The sequence below is a fragment of the Microtus ochrogaster genome, unplaced genomic scaffold (assembly GCF_000317375.1).
Source record: "Microtus ochrogaster isolate Prairie Vole_2 unplaced genomic scaffold, MicOch1.0 UNK10, whole genome shotgun sequence".
NCBI lineage: Eukaryota > Metazoa > Chordata > Mammalia > Rodentia > Cricetidae > Microtus > Microtus ochrogaster.
The window spans coordinates 6,249,937-6,263,249 of NW_004949108.1; the positions used below are offsets into that span (position 1 = coordinate 6,249,937).

At 36.2% G+C, this 13,313-nt stretch overlaps 1 long non-coding RNA gene across 1 annotated transcript; it reads right to left on the bottom strand.

Annotated features, from left to right (window-relative positions):
* Window positions 1–2,942: 2,942 nt before the first annotated feature.
* Window positions 2,943–9,140, bottom strand: LOC113458225. Its single transcript, XR_003378635.1, has 3 exons — window positions 9,077–9,140; window positions 8,263–8,353; window positions 2,943–3,014 (listed from the first exon to the last, which is right to left on the bottom strand). It is a non-coding gene; the product is annotated as an uncharacterized LOC113458225 (long non-coding RNA).
* Window positions 9,141–13,313: the final 4,173 nt, after the last annotated feature.

Below are 13,313 nucleotides of genomic sequence, written 5' to 3' on the forward strand. Positions count from 1 at the left end.
AAGGGGGGTAAGGGGAGAAGGGGAGAAAAAAGTGAGAAGGGTAGGATGGGGAGAACTTGGGGCAACGGGATGATTGGGATACAGGAAGGTTGGATAGGGGAGCAGGGAAGCATATATCTTAATTAAGGGAGCCATCTTAGGGTTGGGAAGAGACTTGGACCAAGAGGGGCTTCCAGGTGCCTAAGGCGAGGTCCCCAGTTAGTTCCTGGGGCAGCTGAGGTTAGAGAACCTGAAATGATCCTATCCTATAGCCATACTGTTGAATATTTTGCATATCACCATAGAACCTTCATCTGGCGATGGATGGAGATAGAGACAGAGACCCACACTGGAACACTGGACTGTGCTAATTTTTTTGAGAGAAATTAATAGCAATTATCCCAAAAGTGATAGAATTAACCTTATAAAGAGACCTTCTTGGATTCTTCCCCTAATTGTATGTGATGCACCAATAACTAGAGAGAGCCCATACATTTTATACTGATGTAAATAAGTCAGGAAATGCAGGTTACAAATCAGAAGAATTAAGTAAGGTGGAAAAATGGTGTGGGAAATTTGTCTTTATTCTATCAATTATATTTCAAATAAATGCTGATTGGCCTCTAGCCAGGCAGGAAATATAGGAGGGACAATCAGACAGAAAGTAGAGGCAGGTCAATGAGAACAGGAGAATTCTGGGAAGAAGGAAGTCATAGTATGTAGTTGTGACCTAGCCACAGAAGAAGTAAGATGTGACTGCCTCAATGAATAAGGTACCAAGCCATGTGGATAGCATAGACAAGAATAATGGGCTAATATAAGGTATAAGAGTTAATAAGAAGCCTGAACTGATGGGCCAATCAGTTTATAACTAATATAGACCTCTGTGTGATTTCTTTGGGACTTAATGAATATGGGAACCAGGCAGGACAGAAAACTCAGTCAACAGAATCAAGCCCTTATAATTTTGTCCAAAAGGCAGAGTGATATGCTATTCTCATGGTACTAAGGGATTTCAAAGAACCTTTCAATATAGCTACTGATTCACAATATGCAGAAAGAGTTGTTTTGCATATTGAAACCACTGAATTTATACCAGATAATACAGAATTGACTTTAATATTCATTCAGGTTCAAGACATAATCAGTAATAGGCTCTGTCTAATATACATAACACACATCTGATCCCAAATGGGTATGCCAGGTTTTCTAGCACAAGATAATGCAGAAATTGACTGATTATTGAGTATAAGTATGCTGAAGGCCTACGAATTTCTTAAGAAACATTATGTCAATAGCAAAGATTTAAAGAAAGAGTTTTCTATTACATGGCGAAAAGCTAAGGAAATTATAAAGAGATGTCCTACTTGCTCGTTCTATAACCAAACACCGCTACCTGTAGGGAGTAACCCAAAGTATACCTAAAGGAATGATATCTGGCAGATGGATGTGTTCCATTTTACAGAATTTGGTGGATGTGTTCCATTTTACAGAATTTGGGAAATTAAAATATGTATACCCCACCATTGACACTTATCTAGATTTTCAATGGGCAACTTTTGATCTCATAAAAAGCTTATTCAGTATTCATGCATTTATTAGAAGTTATGGCCATCATGAGTATACCTAAACAAATAAAGACAGACAATAGTTGAGCATATGTGTTTAAGAAAATAAAACGTTTTTTGCTTATTACAATATAAGCATATTACAGGTATAACAAACAATATTATTGGTAAGTCAGTTTTAGAAAGATCAAATTGAACTATGAAAGATAAGCTAAACAAACAGAAAGAGATGGAAAATGCCCCCAGAAATAGATTGCATAATGCTTTATTAATCTTGAACTTTTTTAACGCCAATGATAAAGGAAAAACAGCTGCAGAGAGACATTGGATAATAGAAAAAACTTCTGAATTAAATGTCAGTATATTTCAAGGATGTTTTGATCTTGGAGTGGAAACTAGGAGATGTGCCATGCTGGGGAAGGGTTTCATTCTTGTTTCACTGGAGAAGAAAAGCTATGGATGCCATCAAAATTAATAAACATTCGGTTTAAAAAGAGAAACCTCTTGAGAAAGAAAAATGACAACTCATCCACAGAGGTGACAATCATATATGTTGTAAGAAAATTTTATAAGGGTTGGAGCAGGATTCTGTTATTGTCTTTGCAGGAATATACTCATCTTCAAAGAGTTGAGAGAGCTTGGACATCTAGATGCCTAAAGATGAAAAGATAACTATACAGAAAGGATCACCAAGCAAAGAGAAATCTGACTTATGATGTATCATCTGCATAGGAAATTTGATTATCTGGACATATATACATCTCTACTTAAAAGTCAGAGCACACTTTATAGTTAGATAATGGCTATTTTTCTCTAAATCCAAGCATGTTGTTAAAAGAAAAATTCAGAATATCTGTCTAATGACAGGAGCCACCTTATATGTGATAAAAAGAAAATAGATTTTTAAGGAAATATTTTACTTTTTTCCATGTCCATTCTGTCAATATTATATCTTTCATTGAATAAATATCTATATGTATAATGTTTAAGTTTTCAACAATGAACAGTAGATTTTCCTGATGTAATCTTTGAAGCTTCCAGGAAGAAGATGGGACCCAACAATAATGACTCCACCTGGTTGATAAGATGTCATGATGCTGATAGTGCTACTATGAGACTGGTTTTTGGATACCAGTTACAGACATGGTGCACCTTCTTACAACATTCTATCTAGAACTCCAAGTAAGAATTTAAAAAACAAAAAACCAACCAAACAAAGAAATTCTATCAACTACTCAGACACCATTTGCAATTATATAAAACAGCAATCTTGAAACTTAACCATCGTTTTACTTTCACAGGATCCCATATTAAGAATGTCACCCCCATGACAGCTGGAAGCAATTCTGGAAGATGATGTCTTCTCTCCCAACAAAGTTTGTCCTCATGGTTAGAGACAGGAGCTGAGTCTAGCAGCTGGAAGTGAGGTTTGCTTGACTAACCATGCTTCTCCTGTTCACTGTCAATCTGAAATACACCATAAAGTTATTAAGCTGGCAAAAAGTAAACCATGTAAAATACAGCTGAGAAATTCCTATCCTAAAGGTGGCAAAATGATTGCAGACCCAGGAGAGGGCATAATTGACTACTTTGCTGGAATACTGACCTTAGTTTCTAAGATAACAATGAACTTAAGAATTACTAATGAGTCATTTTCAAATCTTGGGAGTAGTCTTAAGAATCTGGCATCTCTCCTTGAATTCATTCAGACTAATGGGGGCAGAAGAGGGGAGGTACTCTCTCAATGTACATGCAGAAAAAATGGAAGAAATAAAGATAGTGTCATGCTGAGGAGACCTTAGTGCTTGTTTTCAAGTCATAATTCATATTTAGATGTTAAAACAGCAGTTTGTAAGTGATAGGAAATAGTTCAATGATTTGATTGGCTAAATTCAGGTAACATTTGGACTTAATACAGTTTTCTGGAGAGCACATTTCTACAATGTTTTGGAAATAAAAAAGATCAATTTGTTGAATACATGTCTGTATACACGATTTAATGAGAATACTAGCAAGAGGAAACTGAAGAAACCAGCTACTATCATATACATTATTTATGAATGTATAAGACCCTTCTCAAGAAAGGTTTGTGTTAAATAAAAGACATTATAATACTTTAATATTTTTCTTCTTTAAAAATCTTGCTGAAGTTTTTTTTTAAGAAGGGAAAAGACAATATATTAATTTCCAGACCTTGTCACCACATTGTTCCTTTTAATTCTTACAACTGGCATTGATGTTATTAACGCCTTTAGTATCTATTTTTATAGGTAAGGAAAATGGCATTCTGAAGTTATTAAATCATTTACTGTCTATTTTTATAGGCTGGGGAAATGACATCCTGGAGTTATTAAACCATTTAGTGTCTATTTTTATAGTCAGGCAAAACCATATTCTGGTGAAGTTAGTAGCTGAATTCTTAAATACAAAGCTAGTAAATAAAAGAGACAGAGTTTAGCTCCCAAACTTTTTTTCTAAAATTATTGAGTAACATTATTATTTGTGTACTTCTGGAACTTACTTGTATTTCACTATTAAAAGTTAGAATAAAATTATTGTTCTTTGATAATGCAAGTCTTAGCATCTAAAAGCTCAATACTTAGCAAGTACTTATGACAAATACTAGACAAATGATACTGGACAAATAATGATCAATCAAAGCAAAAGCTGAAATACAATAAATGAGACAAATGCAAAAATAGGAAATAAAATGACTGTGTCTGTCTGGGAAGTAACGGTTACCATGAGGCTCAGGTGGGCAAGCAACCTGCTCTATATGCATGAGGACCTGTGTTCAAATTCTAGATACTCATGTATTAAACTGGGCATAGCTAGCTGTATATGCCTGTTATTCCAGCACCAGGGACAGGGCCTGAGATAGGAGGGTTGATTGCTGGAAAATGGTTGAATGATAATAAAGGACACACAAAATTCAACTCTGGCCTCCATGTGTGTGCTTACATACAAGCACACCCCCACCACACAGACAAACACAATATATAATGTGGGTAATAAAGTGGAGTGATATATCTAAGGTTTAGTTTTGGAAGTTTTCAGAATGCTAGCTAGACAAAAAAAATAAGTAACATTAAATAATCCACCAAAGATTGAAAGAGAGAGTGGGCTGGCGAGACACACTCTATGGCATTGAACCTCAGGTTATCTGGCATCTCTTTTCTTCCCATCTTGCATAGTAAGTCTTCTCTCTCTTTCCAGTTTATTTCTCTAGAACACACTGTTATTGTCTGATAGGAAAGAAAAAGATATGTATTGTCCAAAATAGTTGAATATGAACATAAACACACAAAAATTGTGATGTTGCCAGAGTCAATAATGTGTTCTCAGGTGCATTTTCTTTGATTTTCGGGTGAAATACTAAGAAAAAGTGAAATCATTCTAGGCAAGGCAGTTTACAGATTTATATTCTCTGCTTACAGATTCCACACCAGGAGGCAGCGAGATCATTAAATCTTGTCCAATTCTAAGCACCAGGCAAACAGTCTTTGGAAGGAAAGAAAAATATTATACTGGGGGCAAATTCAACAAATTAAAGTATAGGAGGAATTAGGACATGGTGCATTTATTCAAAAACTGATTCAAGGTTCTTATCTTCCTCAACTATCTGAGCTCCTAACGCTATTAGAATGTTATTTTAGATTATACATATAGTGCATAAAACTGGAAGACACCAAGGCATGTGTTCTATGTCTGTTTGAGGAGCATTAAACCTTGTTCTGAAAGTTAATGGGGATGACTATACATATGGTATTTCTCTTTTGTTGAAAGTAGCCATATTATTAACTATTTCTCTACACAAAGTCTTACCAGCTACTTTGTAGATACTCCATAAAGGGCTATAGAAGAAATAATCCTGAGATGAAAATGCCATCCCAAGTTTGATGCTTCTTGAGCATTATCACATAGCGAGTGCTCATCAAAAATTACGTGTGAAACATTTCAAAGAGAAATTAATTGATTATTTCTGAAAGTTGACAAACACATATTATTTATAACCTAAAGTATGCGTGCTGGTCTTAACCTTGAAAAAGAAGCATCTTTTATTTTATCAGTAGGTGGTGATTAATTCAGAGACTCAAGCCTGTCATAGTGTGCCTCTGCATGTTTAGCCATAGATGGACATCTATATTGGCAGATCAACCCTGCCCTACCCAGGTCTAGGGAATCTTGTAGAAGCAGAAACAAAAAAATACAAGAGCAGAAAGATGGGAAGGAGTGTTGTGCAATGCCCTTTACACATGGTGTGGCTATAGCATATGATGACATAGAAGCTGTGGTGACTGGCACAAGTTTAAGCTGGTTAAAATTCCACCATGGATGAGGAAAAACTCATAAGGCCCCATCCAGTTGGTTTATTTTCTTTGAGACCATGGCAACTGGTAGAATGCCCATATTCCAGTGGGAGTGTCTACGATGACATGCATATGGGCAGCAAGAAGTACTTAAATTCAGTAGCTTATTAAAAAAGAAAAGCATATAATTTATAAGGAATGAACTGTGTGAAGCTATGATTAGTTGTACAAGGAAAGTAGTGGTGGATTTAATCAAGATAGAGTGTACATATGTATGAAATTTTAAAGAGCATATAAATATATATTATTTAATATGTTATTATAGGTTATTTAAAAATAAAATTAATAAGATAAGAAAATTATGTCTGAACAGTTAATGAAAATAGAGTATAAAAAATAACTGTCTTTCTGGATTTACTGCATAATTTGTTTGATATTTTCAGAAATTAGTTTGATAGAGATTAAACAAGTACTAATAATGTCATATCAGGTCTATATTACTTGTACATTGACTTCATATAATTTTGATGTTTGCTTCTACCAGGATGATACTGAGCTGACACTGTTGGTTTATGTTTTAAAATTTTCTCACATGAACTTCTTTATAGATTTTGAGGTTGCATATTTATCTTTGTAGCCCAAGTTTATGTTGATTCTCCCACCTCTACTTGCTAAGTGCTGTGATTTCCAGAGTGTACCAATACACCCTGCTTCCTCTTATATCAGACAATGTACATGAAAGGAGATTGATGATGCCATTAAGCCATAGCTCATAGGGTATTTTACGTGAATAGATATCAAAGGTCAGAATTAAGTGAAACTCTAATAAAGTATGTAGCAAAATCTTTCTGCATAATAAATAGCAAGCATATGGTTTTTTGTATTGAACTTAGAATAATTGAGACACACAATTAGTATCAAATTTACAGAAGGCTGAAGGTAAACCATTTCTATCTAGAGTAACATCCAAGATGACATAACACATTGTCTTTATGTTAAAATATTAAAACCCATTATATGTCCTATCATAAATTTATGTGTGCATGTTTTATGTAAATGAAGACTGTGTTTTCATTTCCCAGCTGCCCAGTCCTGAATAATCACACAAAAACTATACTAATTATAACACTGTTTAGCCAACAGCCCACACATATTTCCAGCTAGCTCTTACATCTTAAATCAAAATTGGAGGCTGTGGCTTGCTGGTAATGTTCTGGCATCTTTCTCCTTTGGCAGCTACATGGCATCTCTTTGACTGTGCCTATTCTCTTTCCATATCTCTGTTCAGATTTCTTGCTTAAATTTACTCTGCTAAACCATTGGTCAAAAAGCTTTATTCATCAACCTATAGAGCAACACATATACAGAAGGCCATCCCACATCATATGTGTATTTAGTTAATTTACATTGACAGACATTAAGGACATTTTCTGCTTCTGTCAATTCAGTCTTCTGAAGGTCATCCTTGCCACAATTCAGCTCTTTTCAGGAACTATGAAGAACAGCTGATATTATTTTCTGCTGTCTACCATTCCAGATAAGTATTTGAAAAGTTATTAGACTGATTCTTGCTAGTTTATATTAAATTCATGCTAGCATATCATACCTAAAGAACATTATTAAAAATTGTATGAATTTTGTAAAAGCAAGAGGTTTACAGTAGATTCCTTAGCATAATTGTCATCAGAGAGGATTCATCCAGCAACTGATAGAAACAGCTACAAAGACACATAGCCAAACATTAGGCAGAACTCAGAGAATCCTGTGGAAGATTATAGGAGCCTGGGGGGGGTGTCAAGGACATCACAGAAAATGCACAGAATCAACAAACCTGGGCTCATAGGAACTCATAGCGACTTAACTGACAACCAAGGAACCTGCCGGAGACAGACCTAGGCCCTCTGCATATATGTGAAAATTGTGTACTTTGGTCTTCTTGTGGGATTCCCAATAGTTGGAGTGGGGGCTATCTCTGACTCTTTTGCCTGCTTTGGGGATCCTTTTTCTCATATTGGGTTGCCTAGTCCAGCCGTAATATAAGGGGAAGTACCTAGACTTATTGTAAATTGTTAAGCTTTGTTTGGTTGGTACCTCTGGTAGCCTTCTCTTTTCTGAAGGGAAATGGAGGAGGAGTGGATAGGGATATAAGGAAGGTGAGATAAGGGGCTAAGAGGAGAAGATGGAGTGAAAACCGTGGTCAGGATATAATGTATGAGAGAAGAATATATAATAATAGTAATGCAGATCAAGAACAAGACAAATCTATCTCCTCTCTCTCTCTCTCTTTCTCTCTCTCTCTCTCTCTCTCTCTCTGTCTCTGTCTGTCTGTCTCTGTCTCTGTCTCTGTCTCTCTCTCTCTCTCTCTCTCTCTGAATATATGTGCATATGTGTTTAGGTATACTTACCTATACATGACTTGTCAAGACCAGAGATCAGTGCTGTGTATGTCCATTACTGCTGGCCACTTTAGTCTTTGAGACGAGTTCTCTCAGTGAGCTGGAAGGTAAGTAAGCAGCTTCACTGACTGAGCACTTGGCATCCTTATCGCCCCTTCTTTAATAATGAATTTACAGACTTGCGCCTCCCTGTCCAGGTTTTTGTGTAGGTTCTGGGTACCCAAACTCAGGCCCTCATTTTTGCACAGCAAGCCCTTTACCAAACCATCTTGCTGCCCATAATCGAAAATATTATTTATCTTTAAGTAAAGTCACCAGTGGACTTCCTTAATGAGTTTGGTGTTAGAGGATCAAAATCTTGGGATCCACCTTCTTGAAGTGTATATAATGGAATTCATAAAAATGAAAATACCTTGTGTAAAATACCATTTAAATTTACCTGATGACTTCTTTAGATGATACCCTTTCCCACTGAAAAAATTTCAACTATGTATTTCCCCTCCCCCATTTGTTCTCATTTTTTGTCTGTGATCAGACAGGAAGTCCCTACACTAGGAACTGTTTTTCTCAGTGGTAGAGACATTAAAAAGGAACAAATTTTAATAGTTTATTTTCATGGTAAAATATGGATCTTCTTCTTCCTAAAACCATGTCAATTTTCTTTTAATGTTTCTGGAGCTTTTCCAAGATTTAAATTGAAAGTTTGAATCTGACTTTCTTAAAAGATTTGGCATTAGCTATCATGGCTGTAAAAAAAAAACAAAAACAAAAAAATTAAGACTTAATTAATCAAAGTAATGCTTCTGGCATGGTGTATACTTACATCATTGGAAACCAATTTGTTAGAAGTTGCTTGACCTCAGTCTCCACAACATGAATGCTTTGGAGAAGAGTTTCACGACATTTTCTAGAACATAAATCCATTTAAAATATCCACTTATAACCCCTCAATTCCTTTGATATAAGGTACAGGCTGAGTTGGGAAGAAGATCCACCAAGAGAACAAAGGATCAGGATGAATGATGCAGTCTGGTCAGCCTCTCCCTCCCCTCAGTTAAACTGTCCCTGAAGTAAGAAGAAACCACCCTATCATAGGGAGTACAACATTGTTAAATCCCAAAGTAGGTTCCAAAGTGTTATAAAGTGAAAGCTGTCTGGTAAATAAATGTTTGTTGACTATCTCCAATGAGAGAGACCCTGGGGAGATGCACAATTCAGATACAATTTATGGCTTCATCTAATCTGCAGTGTAGTATAGCAAAGAGGACTCAATAAAACCTTGGGCATCACATCAAAAGGAGAAGAAAATTAATGAAAAATCTTTAGTGCTCTGGCAAGTAAAAATAGTGTCTTGTCACAAATGAGATTTAAAATGTGATGATTATTGAATGATTCTATGTGTTCCCAGATTAGAACATATGAGAGTAATATATATATATTGAGTAAACATTGAAAAATAGTATACAGAATAAGAGAAACCTTAATAGTTATTGTCTTATGAAAACAACATTCATCTTTTACCTGCTTTCTTCTCTACATTTCTTTTTCATAGTATGGTAATAACTGTCCTTGCCAAGTATCTGTGGGAATGTGTTCCTAGGAGACAGAGATACAGAACTCGCTGAGGTCAGAGACTTGCTATAATGTGTCTAGCTTGAAAGGATGAGTTAGGACTTAAATTGCTTTGATTCTGTAGTTCTAAGAAAGAGGGAGATTTACATATGAATAAATGCAGATAGTTTGGACATATTTCCAAAAGGATTGACAAGCCAATTCTATACAAAACACCAAATCAGCATTCTAAAAAAATCCACCAAGGAAAACTATCAAAGGATTCCAATTCCAAGTTTGACAGGTACTGTGCTTTGTTTCCATGGACACGTTTCCTTTTCTCATATTCTAATTAGTATGAGAATTCAAAACTGGTCCATTTACTCACTTATTTTCTGTCCTTCTCAGCAGCTTAATAAGAAGTAAAAAGGTAATCCACAAATTTAGAGAGAATATGTAGAATCTCTTAGGTAGTAGAGTAGATGTTGTCTCTATTTTCCAATACCCAAGTAGAAAATTGCAATCTCTAGAAGAAGAAAAAAAGGTTTGTTTAATGACATTTATGTAGTATGCACTGATAAAAATACTGGGAGGCTGTAAAATTTTTGGAACAATCATCTGTGATTCTTATTATTATGGTTAATACATTTTCATTTTCACCTCAAACTTTGTTACATAATACCTTCATTACCCTCTCCCCGCCCCCGTCTTTCTCTCTCTGTGTGTGCGTGTGTGTGTGTCTGTTACACTCGTTAGTACTGATACATGTAGACATGAATGAATTAGCATGTGTGCACACTGGCAAATGGAGACAAAAAGTCTTCCTTGCTGGCATCATCTACCTTGTTTTTGACCCAGGGACTCTCATGTGTCAAAATATTTTTAAGTAGACTATACTGGATGGCCAGAGTGTGTCACAATGTGCTAACATGCCATGCAGTTTTCTGTACTTTTAAAAACATAAACTCAGGTACTCATTCTTTTTTTTTCATTTTTTTTAATTTATTTATTTATTAAAGATTTCTGTCTCTTCCCCGCCACCGCCCTCCCAATTAAGTCCCCCCCCCCTCAGCCCGAAAAGCAATCAGGGTTCCCTGTCCTGTGGGAAGTCCAAGGAATCCCCACCTCCATCCAGGTCTAGCAAGTTGAGCATCCAAACTGCCTAGGCTCCCACAAAGCAGTGCGTGCAGTAGGATCAGAAACCCATTGCCATTGTTCTTGAGTTCTCAGTAGTCCTCATTGTCCTCTATGTTCAGAGAGTCCAGTTTTATCCCAGGCTTTTCCAGACCCAGGCCAGCTGGCCTTGGTGAGTTCCCCGTAGAACATCCCCATTGTCTCAGTGTGTGGGTGCACCCCTCGCGGTCCTGAGTTCCTTGCTCGTGCTCTCTCTCCTTCTGCTCCTGATTTGGACCTTGACATTTCTGTCCAGTGCGCCAATGTGAGTCTCTGTCTATGTCTCCTTTCATCGCCTGATGAAGGTGAATATTCATGAGGATGCCTATATGTTTTTCTTTGGGTTCTCCTTATTTAGCTTCTCTAGGACCACTAATTATAGGCTCAATGTCCTTTGTTTATGGCTAGAAACCAAATATGAGTGAGTACATCCCATGTTCCTCTTTTTGGGTCTGGCTTACCTCACTCAGGATAGTGTTTTCTATTTCCATCCATTTGTATGCAAATTTCAAGAAGTCCTTGTTTTTTCCTGCTGAGTAGTACTCTAATATGTATATATTCCATACTTTCTTCATCCATTCTTCCATTGAAGGGCATCTAGGTTGTTTCCAGGTTCTGGCTATTACAAACAATGCTGCTATGAACATCGTAGAGCATATACTTTTGTTTTATGATAAGGCCTCTCTTGGGTATATTCCCAAGAGTGGTATTGCTGGGTCCAGGGGTAGGTTGATGCTGAATTTCCTGAGAAACCGCCACACTGCTTTCCAAAGTGCTTGCACAAGTTTGCATTCCCACCAGCAATGGATGAGTGTACCCCTTTCTCCACAACCTCTCCAGCAAAGGCTATCATTGGTGTTTTTTATTTTAGCCATTCTGACAGGTGTAAGATGTAAGATGCTATCTTAAAGTTGTCTTAAATCTTTCTTTTCTTTTCTTTCTTTCTCTTCTGGGAACATCCTGGGTAGGATTCCACTGTTTTTGTCTAATGGCATGTGCTCTACTTGGCAATATGACATGACATTGTCATATAATTGAGCAAGTGTAAGGTTGCTCTTACAGGAAAATCTGTAAGTCAAATTTTAATAATATTTTACAATTTATGCAGAATCTCGAGTAGTAGAAATTGAGGAAATCTGAGTCAAGATCATGGTGTCCCCACTCACTGAGGAGCTCTTATACTGAGAGAAAATCACCCTTCATGCCACCTAACACACTTTGGAAGACTCCTGAGGTCCATAACAGTGAGACAAGATTTAAGTCTAAACACTGTATTCTGAGGATGCTCCATGCCTTTCTATATGCATCCCACTACGACCATGATTTTGTCTCCATGATAAAAGTCTGTGCATGATGTTTGCACTGATGAAATAGTTTAAGAAATTTTGACTCAAATCAGTTTTTCCACTAAAAATAGTTTCTCTGTGAAAATTCATAGCTAGAAACTGTTGGAATTTGATACCTTTGCTTAATTTCCTGTCTTCTAGGCTGTTGATTCCCTGCTTATTCCCTATGTGATCTTGGATAATTTACTTACCCCATATATATTTTGATTTCTCTCTGTTCAGAATGCCCTAAAAACTGATAGCTCATCATAACTTCCAGTATTTGGATGAGCCTATACAAAGAGTTTTGATATCATTAATACTGTGCCTATACAAGTTTAAATTTCATTTGTTTGGAAAACAACATAAATATCTCATGATTACTATTATTTGTTTTATTGGTCTCATTGTTTTATTTAAAATTCTAAAGGGCAAAGAGGAGGCTCTGTGGTGAAGAAAACTTGTTTTGCAAACATAAAGGTTAGAGTTGAGATCCCAGCACTGTTTTGTACATGTCTATAACTCATATTGTAGTGGGGTGGACTTATTGGCTCCTGCATAATTGAGAAAATGTGAGGTTCAGGTTGAGAAAGAGAGTCTGTCTCAAAGAGATAAATCAGAGTGTCAAAAGCAGAACACACTCTTCTAGCCTCTGCAAGCATACTCAGGCATGCACCTACATCCATATTCCTTTTCCACCATACATATATACATAAACATACACACATAAACCATACATACACACATGTAAACACAAACGTGCATATACATACATAATAGAAAATTGAAAGAATTATATTTATAATAGCCAGTTGTGTTAGTAACTACCTATGTACTCAATACTTGGGGAACAGAGCTAAGAATATTTTCTGAGTTCTCAGTTAGAACTGAGTGAGGTCAGTTGTGTGTTCAGCATTGGTTGTATAGAGGCACCCTATTAAAAACTAAATATGACTTTTGAAAATATTTACATTATAAGTGCTGAAAACACAGTGTAGATAGGTTAATAGT